The sequence below is a fragment of the Babylonia areolata genome, chromosome 17 (assembly GCF_041734735.1).
Source record: "Babylonia areolata isolate BAREFJ2019XMU chromosome 17, ASM4173473v1, whole genome shotgun sequence".
Lineage (NCBI taxonomy): Eukaryota > Metazoa > Mollusca > Gastropoda > Neogastropoda > Buccinidae > Babylonia > Babylonia areolata.
The window spans coordinates 18,021,121-18,034,326 of NC_134892.1; the positions used below are offsets into that span (position 1 = coordinate 18,021,121).

Sequence of the window (13,206 nt, forward strand, 5' to 3'; positions counted from 1 at the left end):
TTCGTTTTTCTCAGTTGTCGTTTTGGGCATACAGTATGTCCCGCTGTAAAGAAAAAATATATTTGAAAAAAAAAAGAAAGAAAAAAAAAAGTATTTGCTGAGAAAAATGAACTTATCTCTCATTGTTGATACGATCTTTGAGAAGCAATGGAAAGCATCCAGAAACTGTATTTCTGCTTCAAAGTTCGAGTTTACTTAAAACCCTAATCTTACAAATTGAAAAGATGAATGAATGAATAAATAAATAAATACAACTTGCAAACAGTTTGATTTTATCGACCAAAGCTGCATTTTACTGTTCAGGTTTGCCGGGTCAGTTGAAAACATGGACGTGTGACTAAGGCTGCGGCCATAGTAAACCCGGTTTTTTTACCGCCGTCTTTTTTGCCGGCCCGGGTAAAAGAACCTGCCCGGCTTAATTGCTCTGTGGCGTCACCAATGACGGATGTGGGTGGCCATAGTGGAGCAGGCCCGGCCCGGCATTTTCAACCCGTCGTTTCGACTTTCGTGCAAAACGTCCGTTTGCCGGGTCGACGGAAAGGAAAAGGGAAAGGGGAAGAACTCCGTTCCTAATTTTTCAATGACTTATCTCCCTTGCAAACATGGACGAAGAGAAGTTGATCAGTGCTGTGAGGCTCAGAACATTTATTTACAGCAGGAGTGACAAAAGACATGCCGACAGAGATCTTGTGGCGGTTGCATGGGAGAACATTGCGAAAATGGGGAAAATGATAAGTGTGCATACTAAATTGCTGGGTTTTTTTTTTTAAATTCACATGTCTCTCTCTCTCTCTCTCTCTCTCTCTCTCTCTCTCTCTCTCTCTCTCTCACACACACACATACGCACGCACACACACACATATGTGCGCGCAGATGTACACACTAGAACTGCTCGGCAGAAGTTAGTTGACTTTTCTCGAAGATCAGGTGCACAGAGTTCAAGAAGATGATCAAAAGAATGAGGTGTCATTCTGATGAAACTTCTCCAAGTGATTGCGCAGCTGGGGCATCAGATGGTGATATTCTCCATACATGTGTCTCCATCTGTTGATAGGATGAACAGCGAAACGTCGTAGGCTTCCTCCACCACCACCACAGCAACAACAACGATCTGTTCCGTTTCGTCCGCGCCATTTTGATAATGACGACTCACATTTCCCTTTACCGCACTTGGCCTCAGCAAGAGACGGCCGTCAAAACTCCGGAAAGCCGGGTTTACTATGGCCACTTTGACGGACCCGTTCTACGGGCTAAAGAGACGGCCGTCAAAACTCCGGACGGCCGGGTTTACTATGGCCGCAGCCTAACGGATGGACGGCCCTGACAAGAACAGAAATAAACAGCACTGGTTGCACAATGAGTGAGCAGACCAACCCCCACCTGCCCCTCATGAAAAGACATTAAAGCATGGAACAACATTCATTTTATTTCTTTGTTATACGTTCCACTGTTTTATGTGCACTTTCTGATCTGTTCAATTCCGCACCGTTCTCGCCCATTCTATTTTCTTTGTTCTCAGTTGCACGTCGGGAGAGACGATGACAGAGAACACAGCTAGCATCTGGACAGCTGTCGCTTTCCTGTATGTTGTGTGTGCTGTCAACACATTCTCTGTCCTGCTGTGTAAACATTTCCGTAAGTATTAGAGTGATACTATGTGTTACCGTAATTGTTTTGAGTGGTTTTGTGCGTTAAGTGTAGGGGTAATTTCATACGTTTGCGAAAGTTTGGGTAATTTCGTGGGTTCCTGTAAGTCGAAGAGAGATTTTGCGTGCTACTGCATCTTGCACTGCCGTCAGTTTTAGAGTGATTTTGTCCGTCTCCAAAGAGTCAGTAGTGTACTGTATCAAACGGAACAGAATGTATAAGAGTAATGTCGTGCATTCTCGTAAAAAGATAGGACAATGCCGCCCGCCATGTCAACATTATAGTGATATGCACCGTCCGTTCCCTAGGTGAGTGTATCACAGAGTGATGTGCAACATTACTGCAATGGCTTCCTCTACCAGCGTTACTGTGGATGTTAGAGTGATGTCGCACTTTACTGTACGTAATAGAGTGAAGTTGTGCGTCACAGTAGATATTAGAGTGATGTCATGATTTACATTCGCTGTACAGTCCTGTGATGGCCATCCCAGTCGGCCATTTTACCTGAAGTGATATCAACTATAATAATACAGATCTGAAGATAACACACACACACACACACACACACACACACACACACACAGAGGCAGATGCAGACAACTTTGTCGCAACGGTTATAGCTATTATTTTGCGCACGTGCAGGACGACAGTATCGCCGTGCCATACCGCCCATGGCTCCCAGCGTGGCCAACCTGGATGTCCACAGACCCTACACGCCCCCAGCGCCAAGCTTCACAGCCGGCAATTTATCACGTAAGTCATCTCCCCTCCCTCTCCACCCATTTTCCCTCTTCCCCACCACACCCACTCCTTGGTTTCCGACAGTGGAGTAGATCAGTCCGGGCATTGTCGTTCCCGTCTTCCCTGTAGGGGACCCTGCGTTCTGGGTCAGCACAGAGAAGTCAGACTCTCGCATAGGAAATAATTACAATCATTCTGACTGGTGCATTCAAATTTGCATACTGCCATTATGATGTCAGTGCTCACAACAAACGAGTTTTCGTTTTCGTTAGATAATTCAAACAGAAGGGGGCTTTGTCGTCGCCGTCGTTGATGATGATGATGATGATTATCATTACTATTATTATTATAATTGTTTCTTTGTTGTCTGTTGTTTTAAACGACAATAGTTTGAACTGTGCACAGACACACGATTTTCCGTAAACATCATAACTATACAGGTCACTGATCGTGTGTTGTATGCTGATCTGGCCATTTCTGACTTTGTCCCGAAGACATCCTGATTTGTGTAAGCATTCTGATTTAATTTTGTTCTCAATCAGTGTGGAGTGGTGGCCTAGTGGTTATGCACCCGACTATGACTGTGTGGGTTTGAGTCCTACATACAGACCGTGATTTCTACTCCCTCTCCTCCTCCCTCCACAAGACTTTGAGTGGTGGTCTGGGTGCAGGTCATTCGGGTGAGACGAAAAACCGCAGTCTCGTGTGCAGCGTGCAAGAAACCACGGTAACAGACATGCAGACAGTACAATGGGTTGTGCTGCACTGCCAGTGACATATTATATCAACAACATAATGAATTGTGAAGATAGTGGGTTGGGTTGCACTGCCAGTGACATATTATATCAACAACATAATGAATTGTGAAGATAGTGGGTTGTGCTGCACTGCCAGTGACATATATCAACAACATAATGAATTGTGAAGATAGTGGGTTGGGTTGCACTGCCAGTGACATATTATATCAACAACATAATGAATTGTGAAGATAGTGGGTTGGGCTGCACTGCCAGTGACATATTATATCAACAACATAATGAATTGTGAAGATAGTGGGTTGTGCTGCACTGCCAGTGACATATTATATCAACAACATAATGAATTGTGAAGATAGTGGGTTGGGCTGCACTGCCTGGGACATACATCAACAACATAATGAATTGTGAAGATACTCGTGTTAGACATTAACACAACCGGGTTACATGATTTGACAACAAGATTTTGAAAAGAGGTATAAGTCATTTCATATTTTCTTTTTTCTTTCCTTGTTTATTTCTTTCTATTTCTTTCTTTCTTTTCTTCCTTCCTTCTGTAACTTTTTTCGTGCTTTCTTCCCCGCTTCCTTTCTTTCTTTCCATTTCCCGTTCTTGTGTCCTTCGTCTCATATTACTTTCCTTCCGTCACAGTCTTTCTTTCTTCCCACTTTACTTCTTTTTTTCACTGTAGCCGTTGTAACGTGCTGAAACTGCCCCCCTTCCCAGTTTGACTCCCGGGAATCAGTCTGACACTGTCCCAGATTAACTCCCGGGAGTTAATCTGGGCTTGCACCAAATCAGCCCCCGACAGGACTAGAACAACCCCCGGGGAGTTAATTTGGCACTGGCTCAAAACAGCACAACCCCTTGGGGAGTTAAACAGGACCTGGCCCAGAACAGCCACCCTAAGACATCTGGGGAGTTAATTTAGCACCGGACTGGAACAGCCACCCACTGGAGTGTTAAATTAAACCTGGCCCAGAACAGCCCCCTCCCCCTCCTGGAGAGTTAAACTGGCCCTGGCCCAAAACAGCACCCCCTCCTCCTGGGGAATTAATCTGGCACTGGCCCAAAACAGCACCCCCTCCTCCTGGGGAGTTAATCTGGCACTGGCCCAAAACAGCACCCCCTCCTCCTGGGGAGTTAATCTGGCACTGGCCCAAAACAGCCCCCCCTGGAGAGTTAAACTGGTTCGGGCCCAAAACAGCTCCCCCCTCCTTCTGGGGAGTTAATCTGGAACCAGCCTAGAACAGGCCCTTTGGAGAGTTAAACTGGACCTGTCCCAAAACAGCCCCCCTCCTCCTGGGGAGTTAATCTGGCTCCAGCCTGGAGAGTTAAACTGGACCTGTCCCAGAACAGCCCCCCCCCCCTTCTCCTGGGGAGTTAATCTGGCTCCAGCCTGGAACAGCCCCTTTGGAGAATTAAACTGTACCTGTCCCAGAACAGATCCCCCCTCCTCCTGTGGAGTTAATCTGGAACCAGCCTAGAACACCGACAGATAAGCCTGCCTGCCTATTCATCCGTCGGTCCGACGGGAGACTACATCATCATCATCAGCGTACAACAGCGCCCCTGGAGAGTTAAACTGGACCTGTCCCAGAACAGCCCCGCCCCCTCTCCTGGGGAGTTAATCTGGCTCCAGCCTGGAACAGCGCCCTGGAGAATTAAACTGGTCATGGCCCAAAACAGACCCCCCCCCCCCTCCTCATGGGGAGTTAATCTGGAACCAGCATAGAACAGCTCCTCTGGAGAGTCAAACTGGACCTGTCCCAGAACAGCCCCCATCTACTGGAGAGTTAATCTGGACCTGTTCCAGAACAGCCCCTCCCCCTCTCCTGGGGAGTTAATCTGGCTCCAGCCTGGAACAGCCCCCCTGAAGAGTTAAACTGGTCCTGGCCAAAAAAAGCCCCCCCACCCACCCCGGGTGGCTGTTCTGGATGAGGTCCAGTTTAACTCTCCAAATGGGGGCGGGGGGACTGGGGGGCTGTTGTGGACCAGGTCCAATTTACCTCTCCAAGGGCGGGGGGAGGTGGGGGGGGGGGCTGTTCTGGGCCAGGTCCAGTTTAACTCTCCAGGGGGGCGGGGGAGCGGGGGGTCTGTTCTGGACCAGGTCCAGTTTAACTCTTCAAAGGGGCAGGCGCTGTTCTGGACCAGGTCCAGTTTAACTCTCCAAGGGGGGTTAGGGGTGGGGTTGTTCTGGACCAGGTCCAGTTTAAGACTCCAAGGGGGGGTGGGGGGTGGGGGCTGCTCTGGACCGTCCAGTTTGACTCACTAAGGGGAGGAGGGGCTGTTCTGGACCAGGTCCGATTTAACTCTCCGTGAGGGGTGGGGGTGGGGTGGGGGGCTGTTCTGGGCCAGGTTTAATTTAACTCTCCAGTGGGTGGCTGTTCCAGTCTGGTGCCAGATTAACTCCCCAGGGCCAGATCCAGTTTAACTCTCCAAGGGGTGGGGGGTGGGGGTGGGGCTGTTCTCGACCAGGTCCCGTTTAAGTCTCCAAGGGGGGATGTGGGGGTGGGGGTGGGGTTATTCTGGAACAGGTCCAGTTTAACTCTCCAAGGGGGGGCGTGGGGGGGGTTGCTCTGGAACAGGTCCAGTTTTACTCTCCAGCGGGTGGGGGGGTGGGGGGGGGGGGGTTACTGTTCTGGAACAGGTCCAGTTTAACTTTCCAAGGGTCGGGGGTGGACTTTTCTGGAACAGGTCCAGTTTACTCTCCAAGGCTGGGGGCTGTTTAACTCTCGAAGGGGGCTGGGGGTGGGGGTCCAGTTTAACTCTCCAAGGGAGGGGGCAGTTCTGGACCAGGTCCAGTTTAACTCTCGAAGGGTGTGGCGGGGGAGGGGGGGGCCTGCTCTGGACCAGGTCCAGTTTACTCTCCAAGGCTGGGGGCTGTTTAACTCTCGAAGGGGGCTGGGGGTGGGGGTCCAGTTTAACTCTCCAAGGGAGGGGGCAGTTCTGGACCAGGTCCAGTTTAACTCTCGAAGGGTGTGGCGGGGGAGTGGGGGGCCTGCTCTGGACCAGGTCCAGTTTAACTCTCCAAGGGGGGGGGGGGAGGTGGCTGTTCTGGACCAGGTCCAGTTTAACTCTCCGGGGGGGGGGGGGGGGGGGGGGGGGGTGTGGCTGTTCTGGATGAGGTCCTGTTTAACTTTTCTAGGAGGCTGGGGGCTGTTCTGGACCTGGTCCAGTTTAACTCTCCAAGGAGGGTGGGGGGTGGGGGTGTACTGTTCTGGACCAGGTCCAGTTTAACTCTCGAAGGGTGGGGGGGGGGGGGTAACTCTACAAAAGGGGCCTACTCTGGGCCAGGGCCAGTTTAACTCTCCAAGGGGGGTTAGGGGTGGGGTTGTTCTGGACCATGTCCAGTTTAAGTCTCCATGGGGGGTGGCTGTTCTTGACCAGGTCCAGGTTAACTCTCCAAGGGGGGTGGTGGGGGGGTGGTACTGTTCTGGAACAGGTCCAGTTTAACTCTCCAAGGGGGAGGGTGGACTGTTCTGGACGAGGACCTGTTTAACTCTCCAAGGGGGAGGGTGGGGGGCTGTTCTGGACCAGGTCCGATTTAACTCTCCAATGGGGGTGGGGGGGCTGTTCTGGGCCAGGTTTAATTTAACTCTCCAGTGGGTGGCTGTTCCAGTCCGGTGCCAGATTAACTCCCCAGATGTCTTAGAGGGGGGGGGGGGGGGTTCTGGACCAGGTCCAGTTTAACTCTCCAAGGGAGGGGGGCAGTTCTGGACCAGGTCGAGTTTAACTCTTCAAAAGGGTGCTGTTCTGGGCCAGGTCCAGTTTAAGTCTCCAAGGTGGGGTGGGAGTGGAGCTGTTCTGGACCAGGTCCAGTTTAAGTCTCCAAGGTGGGGTGGGAGTGGAGCTGTTCTCGACCAGGTCCAGTTTAACTCTCCAAGGGGGGGAGGGGGGTTGTTCTGGAACAGGTCCAATTAAACTCTCCAGGGGGTGTGGGGGGTACTGTTCTGGAACAGGTCCAGTTTAACTGTCCAAGGGGCGGGGGTGGGCTGTTCTGGACCAGGTCCGGTTTAACTCTCCAAGGCAGGGGTCTGTTCTGGACCAGGTCCAGTTTAACTCTTGAAGGGGGTGGGGGGGGGGTGCTGTTCTGGACCAGGTCCAGTTTAACTCTACAAGGGGGGGGGGGGGCTGTTCTGGACCAGGTCCAGTTTAACTCTACAAGGGGGGGGGGGGGGGGCTGTTCTGGACCAGGTCCAGTTTAACTCTCCAAGGGAGGGGGGGGGGTGGCTGTTCTGGATGAGGTCCTGTTTAACTTTTCCAGGAGGCTGGGGGCTGTTCTGGACCTGGTCCAGTTTAACATTCCAAGGGGGGTGGGGGTGTACTGTTCTGGACCAGGTCCAGTTTAACTCTCCAAGGGGGGGGGGGGGGGGGTCTGTTCTGGATCAGGTCCAGTTTAACTGACCAAAAGGGGGTGGGGTGGGGGGGGGGGGGCTGTCCTGGACCTAGTGCAGTTTAACTCTCCAAGGTTGGGGGATCTGTTCTGGATCAGGTCCAGTTTAACTCTCCGGGGTAGAGGGGGCGGGGGGGGGGGGGGGGTCTGTTCTGGGCAGGTACCACATTAACTTCCTATTTAGTTTTCGCTTTTTGTACTCCATGTTCTGATGTTCGCTGCAAAATGTTTCTGGTTGAATAATGTTTGTTTTAAGCAAAGTCTCAGAAGTGGGGCTGTTCTGGGCAGGTCCAATTTAACTCTCTTGGTGGGTTGTTTTGGGCCGATGGCAGATTAACTCCTCAGGTGGGGGGCTGTTTTGGTGCAGGTCCAGTTTAACTCTCTAGAGTGCTGTTTTGGGCTAGTACCAGATTAACTCTCCAGGAGGGGGGCTGTTCTGGGCCAGGTCCAGTTTAACTGTCTGGGAAGGGGGGGGGGGGGGTTCTGGGCTAGTACTAGATTAACTCCCCAGAAGGGAGGCTGTTTTTGGCCAAGTCCAGTTCAACTCTCTAGGGTGGCTGTTTTGGGGCAGGTCCGGTTTGACTCTCTAGGGGGGGGCTGTTGTGTGATAGTACTAGATGAACTCCCCAGAAGGGGGGCTGTTTTTGTGCAGGTCCTGTCTAACTCTCTAGGGGGGGCTGTTCTGGGCCAGTGCCAGATGAACTCGCCAGAAGGGCCAGGTCCAGTTTAACTCTCCAGGGGGGGTGGGGGTGGGGGCTGTTCTGAGCCTGTCCTGGAATAACTTTCCACTTGCGCCAGTTTACCTCCCAGGGAGTCATTTTGATGTGAAAATTTTGGACCCAGAAGAACTCCCGGGAGTCAGTTTGGAACAGCACCAGTTTAAATCTCCAAGGGGTTGGGGGGCTGATCTGGCATTGCCCCAAATGAACTCCCGGGAGTTTAGAGTAAAAAATTTTTAGGTTCAAAACAACTCCCCGGGAGTAATTCTGAGACTGGTAGGGGTTCGTTCTGGAACAGGCCAAATAAACAGAAAGAAGAGATGGAGGGGGGGGGGGGGGGGGGGGGGGGGGGGGGGGTTCTAGACCTGTTAGGGGGGCTGCTTTGGTGCAGACCCAGATTAACTCCCGGGAGTTAATACGGGACAGTGCCAGACTGACTCCCGGGAGTTAAACTGGGAAGGGGGGCAGTTTCAGCTAGTTACACCGTGTTGTAAACTGAGTGGTATATATAAAAAGGGACGGTACAAAAGAATTACTGATTTACTGTATTAAAAGATAGAAAAGATCCACGCACCGGCCCGGGGACATATAGCAGGCCAGTCACAAAAGGGTTTTTCTGTTGTTTTATTTTTACAATAGTTATAAGGAAGAAGGAGAAGAAGACAATGCAGTGGAAGTTTAGGCAGCCGACTATGTGCAAAATGCTCGATGTGTGCTTGAGAGCGGCACCTCGGAAAGTAACTGGCGGACGTGCATCAGCTTTCAGTTCAAATTCGAACTTGAATAGCCTTACGCCACAAGAGTTACCTCCTCATGTCAGTGGTTGGACACCGTCACTGCAGTTAAACTATCGTCTGCTTTGTGGCATGTGCTGTGAGTTGAACTACAGTTAGTAGCCAGCTGAGCACTTGGCTACATCACCTTTCTTCCTTCATTAATTCATTCCCATTTTGTTCTTGTTTTGTCTTATCTTTCTTTCTTTCTTTTTTAAATTTTTTTTTTTAATTTCTGCCTCGCTCTTATGTTCTTGGCCTTCCCCTATTCCTTTTAATCATTTCTGTCCTTCACAATCTTTCTTTTTGCTTTTTTCCTTTCTTCCATGCAGTCATTTTTTACTCGTTGTTTTCTTTCTTTCTGTTTTCTAATCTTTTTTTTCAGGCACATCCAGCAGTCCAGACACACGTACACGCTATCTGAAGGTATGAAATGAAACCTTCCTTTATCTCTTGTGTTTTACATACATGGATTCCTCAAGATCTTGTACTGTATTGCATTGTACTTTTTGTCACAACAGGTTTCTCTGTGTGAAACCCCGACTGCTCTCTCCGGGGAAAGCGCACCGCAACAGTGCAGGGTCACTTCTACAAGTGTATTTGGTTTACAAAATAGATTTTCCTACAGAATTTTGCCAGGGACAAACCTTTTGTTGCCATGGGTTGTTTTAATTTTGCATGCGCTAAGTGCATGCTGCACACAGGACCTCGTTTTATCATCTCATCCTAATGACTAGCACCCAGATCACCGCTGAAGGTCTAGCGGAGAGGGGGGTGGGTGGGGGATGGGGGGCGGGGGAGGGGGGGGGGGAGTAAAAATCATGGTCCGTACATGGGACTGGAACCTGTGCGCACTCGTTTCCTATTTCCGACCAGATGATGGGCAGGCCAAGCAGCATTGGCTGAAGGCTGTTTACCTGAAGAAAGAAACAGTTTAATGTTCTTAAGAACATGCAGTCAGTGAGCATATAATATGCAGTTAATATGCTTTTTCCTTTTTCATTAAGATACACTAATTTCAACCTGCCCCGTTCCGCCTTCCAAATTAAATCAAATCAGTTAAACAATGTTGCGTAGAGGCCAGTCGAAGAAGAAGAAGAGAAAGAGGAAACTTTTTGCAAATGGTTGCAGATGGTATCTTTCTACAGAGTTCAGTTCATATGTGTACGAGTGGTTTGTTTTGGATCGGGGTTGCTGTTTTCTTTCTTTTGTTTTCTTTTCATTTCTTTTTTCATTCGATGCTGTCTTCTTCTCTATTTTCTTTCTTTTTTCCTTCCTTCTTCTTTGTTTCAATGTCATCCAGCGTGTCGTCTGACGTCTACCTCCAACCACTCCCCCTCAGCAAGTCAATGGGTTTGTCAGTTTGTGGCTGTTAGTCGATTGGTTAGTTAGATAGATAATAGGTAAACTGATATGATAGCGATGCAGATAAATTCAGGTGAACTATTTTTCTTCCATCAAATTATTTTACAAAGATTCTTTGATAATGATGATAATAATAATAGTAATGATAACAACAACTAAGAAGAAGAAGAAGAAGAAGAGAGAGAGAGACCTTGACACTTCGACATTTTATTGTCATTACCGATTAGGGTCTATTGACAAGGGGCGACAAGGGTTAGCTCGTTTAACAACACAAGTACAGCAGAACATATTCTGCTCGTTCCAGCCGTACCATGGTCTCACCACTGAACACCACACCCTTACAAATCTTTTCAAAGTACTTCAAAACAAACGGCCGTAAACCCGTCAAAGGCAGCAACTGGGGCTATTACCCGGAGCTGGTGAGCGTGGTCAGTCTATTTTTAGCTCAGTGGGCTGTTTGAATTTTTTGTAAGGAGCACGCCTGAGATGACTGGAGTTTCAGAATCTCCGATGGTGGACAGACACCAGTATTTTTGTGTGTTCAGTGGTGTTCCCGATCCGTGATGGAGAAAAAACACAATGTGTAGACCTCTCGATTCTGCCACTGAAGTATGACGATAACTAAAACATTTTTAAATGAGATATGTCTTGAAAATAATTTAAAAGAAAAAAGAAGAAGGGAAATAACTTATATTTGGTCTTTGATAATTGTGGTCCAAACAGAATGCAAGGGAGGCCAAAATGAGTGTACAGCAAGAGTAGTCAGCTCACCTGTATCAGTGTAACCCCAGCTATAGGCAAAGGTACACCAACACAGGTGAAGAGTTTATAGAGAAATGCTACCCACCACAGGACTGAAATATTCAACAGAACAGTCGGTTAGTTACTTTGCTGGTTGGTCAGTTCAACAAAACAGTATGATGGTGGATGAAAACAAGTTCCGGTAAACTGTTATAACATGATTTTCCAACGGTCCTCTATAATAGATACATAAATAACTAAGTGGTATACCAAAATTATGCGGAGGAATTCTCACAATTCAGACTTTCCGAAGCTCCCATTCAAAGGTAATGTTCGAACTATGAAGAAAATAAAATGAAGGAGAATTTTGCAAAGAAGTAATAACAGGCCATACATAATTGATCTTTGCACCTCAAACTCTGCATTCATTCATTCATCTTTTCCATTTTATTTTTTCTCCCTTTCTTTCTTTTATATTTACTTTCTTATTCCCTCCCCCCCCCTCCCCTCCCCCTCCCCGCTAACCCCTCTCTCTCGTCTTCCCTTTTCCCCTTTCTTTCGCTTCCTTCCTGCATTCATTCTTTCCTTCTGTCTCCCAGAATCATCCAGTACGTTGTCTGGGATATACGACACGGTTATACCATTCAACAATTCAACTGGTACTGAGGGTACGTCATCCATAGTTAACCAGTTAAATAGTCAGTTGGTCGGTAAATTGGTTGAATGGTTGATGTGTAAGTTCTTATTTAGTTGGTGAGTCCGTTTGTAAATTTAATCATTTCTTCGCCACTAGACTCGTCTCAGTCAGTTGTTTTGGAGTGCAAACTTGTCACCGTGTGTGTGCAGTGTGTGTGTGTGTGTGTGTGTGTGTGTGTGTGTGTGTGTGTGTGTGGCGTGTGCGGAGGGGTGAGGATGGGATCAATGCCAAACTATGGAAAATCCAGTGGAGGTGCTAGCGGAGATGAACAGAGTTCCCAAAGACAGAGACAAGTGCGGAAACACCACCGAAGACCGTTACGGAGACAGGCTGAGGAAGCCGATAGGGCATAATTAAGCAAACCGCGTAGGAATGAATCCACAATTGTGAGTTCTTCTCCAGGCACTGTGGTCACACTGATATATATCTTTTTGGCCTAATATGGACTCTGGCGTTTTCCATGAAGTGAATCTTCTGTTGTTGTTTTCCACTTTATACTGATAAAAGACTATTTCAATTTAATCCGCTGGTCAGTCGATTCTAAATGTATGGCTGCGATAGATGATTGACTTTATAATTTTAGCTTTGTCTTACACAAATGAAAATGTCTGTATGGTTGTCTATAACGCCTGATGAACTGCGCAAAGATAACCTTCCTTTCAACACATGTGCAGGGAAAGTCAGATTTGGAGATCCAAGCCAAACACAAAGATCACCGCAAACGTGGTCTCCATCCTCTGTCAAAGCCCCAAACCCTCGCCGAAGCTTACCTCCCCTACCCTCTGTTCCCCAGAACGTGACGTCATCCAGCAGAGAGTATGAGACCCTGAGTATAGACCTTGTTCGTTAGGAAACAGGAAGTCAGTGAAAAGTTCAGCCCCTTCACCTTGGGACGTCCGGATAAGGCAACATGGCGACTCTGTCCGCTGAAACTGAAAGTGCGCTGGACTCCATGAAAGTTAAAGAACCGAAAGAGTATTTAAAAAAGAACGGACAAATGATAAGTGGCACGAAAGTTGAACTTGTTCGTCGTGCAAAAATTTGAAACTGTCACGGACCCAGAAACAAGAAGGCGAAGTCAAGTCAGTTTCTGCTGTCACAGAGACATTTCTGCTGTCACAGCGACATCAACCTCACGCACATTTTTAACAACTGAAGAAAAAAGTATCGCTCCTGTTTTTGACCCATTCACTCAGAATCTGCATACATTCCAGCATTTCATATTGTTGCTACATAGTATTAGTGTGTGTGTGTGTGTGTGTGTGTGTGTGTGTGTGTGTGTGCCTTCTAAAAACAGATTTCAGACTTGAGAAAATGGGAAGTGCTGTTCCAATGAATTTGATCTTTTTCTGGCTTTTCTATCACATTACGT

The 13,206-nt window shown here is 48.2% G+C and overlaps 1 protein-coding gene across 3 annotated transcripts in view; it reads left to right on the forward strand.

The window, feature by feature from the left end:
- The first annotated feature begins 352 nt into the window (after positions 1-352).
- The window catches only part of LOC143291702 (vang-like protein 2-B), a 51,488-nt gene continuing 38,634 nt past the window's right edge, over positions 353-13,206 (forward strand). For 2 of the 3 annotated variants that reach the window (XR_013056567.1, XM_076601723.1), the window contains exons 1-4: positions 353-1,635; positions 2,290-2,400; positions 9,417-9,457; positions 11,737-11,805. The gene's annotated coding sequence lies outside the window, so the exon portion shown is untranslated. The remainder of the gene's footprint in view (positions 1,636-2,289; positions 2,401-9,416; positions 9,458-11,736; positions 11,806-13,206) is intronic. The other variant, XM_076601724.1, reaches the window with a different exon arrangement.